This window comes from Rhinichthys klamathensis, unplaced genomic scaffold (genome assembly GCF_029890125.1).
Source record: "Rhinichthys klamathensis goyatoka isolate OS25496 unplaced genomic scaffold, OSU_Roscu_1.1 h1tg000272l_1, whole genome shotgun sequence".
Lineage (NCBI taxonomy): Eukaryota > Metazoa > Chordata > Actinopteri > Cypriniformes > Leuciscidae > Rhinichthys > Rhinichthys klamathensis.
In genome coordinates, this window is record NW_026606792.1 from 997,970 (window position 1) to 1,008,655 (window position 10,686).

The window sequence follows — 10,686 nt, forward strand, 5'->3', positions numbered from 1 at the left end:
CAGAAAAAAAATTGTTCTTCTGCGAATGTTCTTCTCAACTCGTCTTCAGCAAATAAGGAAGACGATGCTATGCTGCTTGCAGTTTCTTTTAACACCATATATGGTATAAGCTGGTTAGATAAGAGACTGATGTAATGCGACTCCATAAGCCTTAGAGACTGATGTAATGCGAAAGAAACTTATCGAAAGGGAGCCACATTTTTCCAGGCCCTATTGGTAAACTGGGACACCTTAAACACATTTAAATGTTATTCAAGTGTAGGCCTAATGAATTAAATACACAATAACAATATAAACAACAACAATAATAATAAACATCACTTTTTAATGAGGGGTGCAGGTACAGCAGAATAAAAAAAAAAAAACGTTTACACATCCTATAACAAAATATATAACAACCATTTTTTTTATAACCTTAACATTGTGGTTCCCTCCACAATTACAACACTTTATTGTAACATTACTCCCACATTCTCCATATGCATGTTCTCCTCCACATCTACCACATCTCTGTTTCCCTTTACATACATTTGCAGTATGTCCATACGGCTGACATTTATAACATCTTAATGGAGGAGGTACATATTCTCTGACGTTAAAGCTCATGTATCCTACCATCACTTTCATAGGAAGTACATCATCTTTATGTGGCCTTTTGGGAGTAATAACCCAAAATAGTATACCCCAAATATAGTCTAACTACACCACTCCCATTTGTTGGACTGGGATGGGAGACCCAACTAGTACCACCGAATAAAGATGTACCCCACGCTAATGATATTCAAATGAATGAACCACTTGAAGGCTGATATACAAAAGCAATATAACATTATTTATTTGTAAACTTCAGTCAGAATGGTTAAAATATTTCTTTGTATAAAAAAAACAAAACAAACAAACATTAATGACAGCAATACATCAGAGGCACCTACATGAATTCTCATAGGCAAATATTTAGATGGCAAACTATACTAAACGAGGTTAGGCGGACCACAGTGCTCAATGTTAACAGGGATCCACATTTAATTCACCTTAAGTACAAGGCTCCAACAGGGTTCAACACACCAAAAACAGCAACAAAGGTTCTACTACATCAACCATAAAGTGTTTTGTTAGTACACACCGATTCTAATCACACCACACGAGTGGTCGCCTTAATACATTGAGCATTGAGCCCTGCCCACTAACTATGAGAACATAAGCAATGCCCGCTTCAGTCTGAGAACGAGTAAAGTGCCAAAAAGCGCTGCTATGATCAGCTATACCGGAAGCTATCCAAATTTCACATACCACTGGGACTTCCCCACCCCAATCTTTGCTATTGCACACTGCCCAAATACAACAATTTGTCTCAATGGTAAAACATCAATAATCAGAAGAACAAGACCTTAATCATAGAAGTGCACAGGCATTATATAAATTAATGATAAGAGCATACAAAAGTTACATGAGAAAACAGTGGCTGGATGTCCAAACAAAGTACACAAACTGCAAAGACCTAGAAAGACAAAAACACACTTATTTATTTATCCCCATGACCCCCACCCATGCACCCCACTGATGATACATTGAAAGCACTTGTAAACCTTTGAACACCCACGAGAGACGGTGTTCCTTCACAAAAGGCTCCTAATGACCCTGTGGGCACTGAAGCACAAGCCAGCACACGGATGAAGGGACGCACAGGACCTGGTATAATGACGGGCTACACATAAAACAAACATGAGTCTTTGCAAGGCCAAAGTCTAACAATTAATTGGATATCGGACTAACAGATACCTACTTTGGGCTAAAACCGCCCGCTCCAGCACACGGTAGCAATTATGCAAACACCCTGTAACACCAGCACAGTCTGTTGAAAACCATGGGATATAAATATACTCGGCGCGTAAAGCAGGGGACCGTCTCAATGCCTTGTTGACAATACGTACCTGGACACGAGAGAGAGAGAGAGAGAGAGAGAGAGAGAGAGAGAGAGAGAGAGAGAGAGAGAGAGAGAGAGAGAGAGAGAGAGAGAGAGAGAGAGAGAGAGAGAGAGAGAGAGAGAGAGAGAATTCCCAGCGAATATCAAACTCCGTTCTGTTTACCCGCCCATTCTACAAAATAAACCACAATAAAAAAAATCACACCACCGCATCTCAAAGCTCGCATCAAAACCACACTCTATTAAGGGAAGCATACCCACCGGCGTTAAGCTCCGAAACGCTTCCGCGATTCAGTTACTGGTGACGGCACATGCACACACACACACACACACTTCAACACGCGGGACGCCAACACCTGGCTGCCTACGCTCACCTATGATCGCGATTCCACTCCCCTCCGTTTCCTGTCTAAGCGGCCGACAAAACGAAAGAACCCGCCCTTATGGACACCTCTACATTTAAGCCCTTGCTAGTTGCTCCTGGGTCCTAAAGTCCCACTGGCTACATCTTTAAACTGTAGCAGTACGGACTCACTATCTGTTTTTTCTCCATTTCTGAAAGCCTGCAATCTAGTGATTTCTGTGATCATTCCACCTTTAATCACTTTCCTTAGTTCTTCCAGATTCTCTTCTACAGGAATTACTGTTATCACTCCCTTAGTTCCTCTCTTCTCACCAATTATTTTTTTCTCCACTATTTCTTTCTTACATACTGATTGCAGTTTCATAGTTTTATTTTTCTGCTCAATATTTTTGCATTTCACCAATAGGCTCCCATCACGCAACACTTTCGCCATTTCTGTTTCCCCAATCGCTTTCTTCAATCCATTTGTAAGAGTGATCGGTCTAACTGAAGTAATTTCATTCCCCACTTTGAATTTAAGAATTATCTCAAACATTATCTTTTTCCTTACTTCTCGAATTTCTTCATCCTCTTCTAATGTTCTCTTCTTTGTCATCTGACTATTTCGATTTTCTTTTTTCCCCTCCTCCTTTCCTACTAGCAGTACTAGCTTGTCCCTCCAGACAATTTTGATTGGGGGGGCAATGGGGGGTCCTGGTCATTTCAAGGGGGGTCTCATGAAAACCAACAAAAAATACACTGTAAAAAATGATCGTGATTTTAACGGTAAAAGACTGTAAAAATGCTACAGTGCAAAACTGTTAATTGGTTAACAGAAAGTTTCCGTACTATATACGGTAAATAACTGTGATAGATCTAACGGTACATTTAATGTCATTTTACTGTAAAATACCGTTAAATTTACAGTTTTTGAAAGTGAAAAGAACAACTCATTGTATAATTTACAGTAAAAAAACGTAAATTGACATTCCCACAATTCCCTGCGTGACACTTCACATTTGATTTATTTTTGTTGAAATAACTATGTTTCTTCTTAGCTTTCTTAGTTCTTTTCTAATCAATTATGTACATTAGGGTTTTATGTTGCATTTAATGTTGTTAAATTAATGTTTATTGCATTTTTAAAATTTCATGTGTGTTACCATGATGGTGTTTAGTGTTTGTGTGAATGACACTGTCCAGCTTCAGTAAATTAGTATTAACATTCTTATGGAAGACTGCTTTTGATGAGCTTTGATTGATCATGTGACTCTCATCTCTGCTGTGATGGTAGTTAGTTGTCAGTGTATTACAATGGTACAAAACAGATATTAATACTTCAATAGGTTGGTAAATTATCATTATATCAGATAACAAATTACGGTTTATTACTGTAAATTTTACGTTAAGTCTATAAAACCAAAAACGTTGATACCGTATTTTTGACGGTAAAGTTCTGGTAACCACAGCTGCCAGTTTTTTTCCGTAAAAACAACAGGATTTTTTTTACAGTGTACAGTGGACACGGCTAATAACTGCATATTGCTGCTACTTAACAACAAAAACAACACAGCATATCAACTACTTTGTTTTTAATTAATTAATTGCAGTTTGCAAACAATATGCTCAAACTTTAATTGCCATAGCCACACCCATGACAGAAAACATATTTACAAAATAGTATCCTCCTCATCCTCCAATTCCTTGGTGTCCTCTGTTTCCAGTCTTTACTAAGAAATCCTATAAAAAAATATTTACAAAATCTTCGGCAGGACAGTTCAATTCTTTACAATAATATAATATATTATGAAAGAAAATTAAGCTGTTACACTGAGATGGTTTAGGAAAACCATAAAGTGTTTTTGTACAGTCAATTAATTGTACACGCAGCATTAAACCATCAAAGTTAAATGATTGTTTATAGCTTATGAATTTCCTAGCCTATATTTTCTTTAGCAGGGGGTTTCAAACTTTTTAATGGCAATGAGCCCTAAACAATACCCTTGTGAGATTCTTTATTTAGGCTTATAATATAATAAAATATATGCCTAATATAATATAATATAAAAAAAATGAATTGAAGTATTTGAAGTGATATAATATATCAGTTTAAATGCTTCAATTTGTTTTCATATTATATTATAATATGAAAACAAACTGAAGCATGTACTGTAAATAGCTAGATCTAATAGCTAAATATTTTCAAGAAAAGTGAATATGTGAACTCTTTTATAGTAGCCTAATCTAACCATGCCTGAAACTATTTAAATCTATGTAAACTAATGATGTATTTTGAGTTTGCACGCGGGTGTGTGTGTAATTGTTACCGTTCTGTGTCCATCATCCGTTATTTCCACCACTTTAATCAAACCACTCTTCTTTAAAACATGATATTGTGAACTTTGCGTTTCTCGTCCTCTCTCGTATTGAGATAGGCTATTTGGTCCGCACACACGACTCACTGCCAATCCCACGCGCTCACATCATTCTCTTTTTTTGAAACCTGTAAACTGCATTCACCAGTTTGAGCACTGCAATTATTTCTCACATACAATCAAATGGATTTCCCCACACATTTCGCGTCAGTCCTCTGCGTGGCATATTATTCTTTTCTGCGCGGCCGCGGCATCAGAAGTGCACGACCACGCACGCGCGCAGCTTAGAGGGAACGTGATTCTTATGTTTATATATTTTGTATGTCGAATAAATTATTAATTATTATAGTAATGTTCTGCGTAGTTTGAAGATAAGCATTTTTAAATATTTATCCCGGATATATATATTTTTTAATCAGGAAGGGGGTGGGGGGTCAAATGGGGGGTCAAAGCATTTTTTGGGAGGGTCTTGAGACCCCCCAAGACCCCCCCCTGGCGCCGCCGCTGCCTACTAGTACTCTTTTCCCAACCCATCTGCATATCTTCATCCTCTGAACATCCACTATAGTTTGCCATTCTGATCCAGTCACAAATCAGATTATGCCATGAACCCGCAAACAAAACAAACAAAATAAACTTAAAGCAACTAAGTAAGAAACAAAACAAAAACTTTCCTTTCCAGCAATGTCTCTGCTCGACCCAACACTTCCTGGTTCCCTGATCAAGGACAAACACAAGCGGCAGCTCCAATAGAGAGAGAACTTCTTCTTCTTCTTCTTCTGATTAATGGCAGATCATATCTTTACGATATATACCGCCACCTACTGGACTACTACACAGGAGTGTGTAAAAAGGACGTTGGCAAATGATACATCAAATCATAATAAAAAAAAATAAATAAAAAAAAACAAAAAAAAAAAAAAACACTAAATTCTTCTACTTAAACCAGTATCATTAAGATATATAATTAAATATTTGCTTCTTTGTCCCTGCATTCCTTGTTCCTGTAAAATATTATGAATATCATTTTCTGCATCAGCGTCTTTCCATTTCTGTCTGAATTTGTCAAATTTCTTACATTTAAATAAAACATGGGTGACATCCTCCAATACTTTACATTCAGAGCATATGCCATTACTTTTACCTATTAAGTATAAAGTGGAATTAAGGCCTGTGTGACCCAACCTCAATCTGGTTATCATACCTTCTTCATGCCTATTAAGACCCAATGAGGTGATTCTTTTCCCTCCAACACAGTTCTGGTTCCTATGATAATGTCTGGCATTCTTCTCTAACTCCCATTCATCTTGCCACTTTAGTGTAATCTGTGATTTAATTAAAGCTTTAGCATCTCCTTTACCCAATGGAATGTGAATTTGTACTTGGTCTAATTCCAGAGCTTTTTTAGCTAACTTATCAGCAATTTCATTGCCATCAATTCCATAATGTCCTGGAATCCAACAGAACTGTACCACTAACCCAAGGCTTATAAGATTTAAAAGAATATGCTTTACTTCTAATACTAAATCTTCACGTATTGCATTATCTGTTATAAAACTTTGTAATACTGCCATAGAGTCAGTACATATAACAGATCTCAGAGGTTTAGTCTCTTCAACCCACCTAAGGGCAGTAATTATTGCAGTCATCTCTATTGAATATACTGATAAATGGTCACTCACTCTATACCCATATCTTTTTCCAAATTCTGGAATGTAAATTCCAATACCACAATGACCCTTGGATTCTTTAGAGCCATCTGTAAATATTTCCAAATATCCATAATATGAAGTTTTTAAATAACTTAAGCAGGCTTCAGTAAAACTTTGCTTAGTGTGATGCTCACCTTTTCCCCCTAATAACTTAATATTTACCTCTGGTACAGGAAGCAGCCATGTAGGAACACAACTTAACGCTAATGCTGGGCCATACTTCAACTCTTTTAATCCATAATGGTTTACTAAATTGCCAATATTCCAACCAAACCCACTGGACTTTTTACAATATTCCCAACAATCACTAAGTACTGACAGAGCTGGGTTGTTGAAACTTCCTTTTAACCTTACCCAATAAGTTAGTGATAATTTCTCATACCTTAAATGAATAGGGGTTTCCTTAGATTCAACTAATAAAGCACTTGTATGAGTTGTTTTAAAAGCACCAAGGGCAATCCTCAAAGCCTTAAATTGCATTCTTTCAATTTTCTTGAGGGATGTCTTACAAGCTGAGCTATACATTATACAGCCATAATCAATATTTGATCTTATCAATGCTTTATATATGTTCATCAGAGACAGCCTGTCAGCTCCCCAATTATGCCCAGTGACCATTCTCATAAGGTTAATTACCTTTTTACACTTTGTTTCAACATATTTTATGTGAAATTTCCATGTAAGTTTGGCATCCAACCATATTCCTAGGTACTTATATTTTTCACTTCTTTCAAGTTGCTAATTATAAAGCATAATTTTATAAGTTTCAGGGACTTTTTTCCTAGTAAAATAAACAACCTGTGACTTTGAGATAGAAAATTTAAAACCCCAATCAACTCCCCACTGTTCAAGTACATGAATGTCCTTTTGAATCTTATCATTAACGTATGAAATGTTACGTCCTCTTCTCCAAATGACAGTATCATCTGCATATAATAGACCTTCGTTACTATCTCCCAGTTTTTCATATATGTCATTAATCATTATGTTGAACAATATAGGACTGATAACACTCCCCTGAGGAATTCCATTTTCAACAATAAACTCATCAGACACTGCATCTCCCACTTTGACCCTAATTGAACGTTTAGAAAGAAAATCAAGTATATAATTATACATTTTCCCATTAATTCCCAATTTTCCTAATTTAATCAACAAACCTTCTCTCCACATAGTATCATAGGCTTTCTCAATATCCAGAAAAACTGCCGCCATTACTTCTTTCATTATTAAAGTCTTTTCAATTTCATTGCATACTTTAACCAGAGCATCAGTTGTTGACTTACCCCTCCTAAATCCAGTTTGATACCCTTTAATTGGATTTATGTATTCTAGAAAATAATTTAAACGTCCAACTATAATTTTTTCCATTAATTTTCCAAAATGTGAAGTGAGTGCAATAGGCCTATAGTTTCCTGGATCACTTGAATCTTTACCTGGTTTAGGAAATGGAAGAATTCTTGCCACTTTCCACATGCTTGGTAATTTACCTTCATTCCATACTTTGTTAAACAACTTAAGAACTTTCTCCAATATATTATCAGGTAGTTTTCTAAACATAGCATAACACAGGTTGTCCGTCCCTGGTGCAGAGTATGCAGAATTACTCAATGCCCTTTTAAGTTCTGACATATTAATTTCAGCATCCATAATAGACATATTTGACTCTTTGGTATTTAAGATATTCCTATTTGTTTCCAATACCTCTTCTTTCCTTTTCATATACCGCTCCTCCAGGTGGCTACCCTTGTGTATGTCTGCAAAAGCTCTAGCAAGCATATTGGCTTTTTCCAAATCTGAGATTGCATGGGTCCCATCTTTAATTAAAACAGCAACCTGAGGAGGCTTAAATTTGCCTATCATCTTCTTAATCATCATCCATACTTTATTTAACGTGGTCTCTCTTCCTATTGTTGAGCAAAACTGTCTCCATGAATCTCTCTTAGCCTCTTTAATAACCTTCCTGGCTAATGCCTTCTTCCTTTGGTAGTTAATAAGATTGTCCATTGTTAATGTTCTACGCAAGTTCTTAAACGCTCTATTCCTGTCCTTGATAGCCTCTGAACACTTATCATTCCACCATGGAACATTGATTTGCTTCTTTTGATTTTGACTAACAGGAACGCTTTGGCTGGCAGCAACCAATATAAAAGAACTGACAATACTATTCATTTCATCAACTGTCTGATCATTATTAATTAATATACTTTCCCCATTCCCACAGCTTTCTACAAATTTCTCCCAATCTGCTTTTTTAAAATTCCATCTTTGGGGCACATAACTCTGTTCAATCATAAATTCAATATCAACTGCACATGTAATTGGGAAGTGATCACTACCCATGCTTGTGCTTTGATCTATTTCCCATTCACATCTACTGGCAATTTTCCTATCAACTATAGTTAAATCTATACAAGAAGTTTCATTTTTATAAACATTAATTCTAGTACCATAACCATTATTTAAACACACTAACATTCTATCATTCATCATTTCTTCCACTGCCTCACCATTCAAATTTGTCTGTTTACTGCCCCATAAACTGTTGTGAGCATTGAAGTCCCCACACCAAATCTCTCTGTGACTTCTCTTAACAATACTTTTCAATAACTCACTATTTAATGCTTTACATGGATTATAATAGTTAATGATAGTAAAATTACCACTACCTTTGTTAAATATTTCAGTTACCACACATTCGTGGGCCTTGGAATTAATAGACCTATACGGTATTCCTAATTTAATAAATGTCATACACCCTCCTCCTCTGCCTTTTTCTCTATCACATCTAATACCATTATATCCTTTCAACACAAAATCAAGGTGTGGTTTTAACCATGTTTCTTGAATGCATATGACCTCAGGTTTTTCTTTCAAATTGTGTATATATCTCTTAAATTCTTGACCATTTGTTATTAGACTTCTGGCATTCCATTGAAGAATGAAAAATACCATAAGGCTTTTAATCACTATTTTGACCCTCATATTTACAATTCAGTATCTCTTGAATTTTACTAGCTTGTGAGCTAAATCCTAAAAAGTCATTTGCAATATCCACAATTGATTTTACCGTATTACTTCCCTGATGAGGTTCAGTTGCTTTACTGATCACTGCGCAAATGAAGGCAAGGAAGTCATTTTTCTTGACCAACATTATTTCTTCTGACATTTTCTTTTTGAATTCACAGTATTCTGACTGTTGAGAGTTACATTTAGGCCTACTGACCTGTTGGACTCTCTCATTATGATGGCTCCTGTGGTTTACTCTGCTTATTGGGTTGCTAGCATTTGTTTCCCGAGCTTGCTCTGGTGTATACTGGGGAACAATTAAGCTAGCACCTTTCTTTTCTATTTCAATTTTCTTAACCGCCTCAGCATAGGAAACTTTATGAATCATTTTGCATTTCTGGACTTCTTTTACCTCTTTGTGCTTCTCACAACCTCCATAAGCTGCACTATGATTGCCACCACAATTACAACATTTTAATACAGCATCTTGCTCACATTCACCATACTTGTGTTCTCCTCCACATTTCGCACATCTAATTTTTCCTCGACATTGGCTAGCAGCATGACCATACCGTTGGCAATTAAAACATCTTAACGGCGGCGGGATATATTCTCTCACTGAGTATGACATGTATCCCATTTGAACCCTGCTAGGTAGTTCTTTCTTGAAGCCTAATAAAATAGACAGGCTTTCTATTTTATCTTTACCTTTTGTCAACCGCTTAGCTTCACTTAAATCATAATCTTTTAAACTTTCCATGATCTCCTCTATTGAAACTGAAGTTGGGATTCCAGATATTACTCCTCTGACCTTAGATGTTGCACCCGGAATATGTGACGTTACTTTGAGTTTGTTGAGTGTGGTTTTCTTGAGAATATTACTTTGTTGTTCCTTAGAATTTGCAAAGATCAGCATTCTCCCATTACCCATGAAACGTGCGTGATTAATCTTGCCTATTTCCTTCTCTATTGCTTTCGTGATATGTATTAGATGTAAATCTGGTCCTCCCTTTTGATCAAATACCAAAATAACTTTCCAAACATCAACCTGAGGCCTCAAGAACCTGTTACCATCTGTTTTGGTCTTTTTCGCCATAACTACTGATTCTATGGAATCCGCTTCACTCTCTGACCTTTGTCGTACCTTCTGCTTGTTGCCATTAACAACCTCATCCCAAAACATTTCACCTTCATCAAGCATGTTATCTAGGTTTAACGATACAAAAGATCCACCAGATGTCTCAGCCATTGTCCAAATTACATTCACTGTGAGTAATTTATTTGATTTTACCGGTGGTCTTATTTTCCTCTACGTTGCTGTTT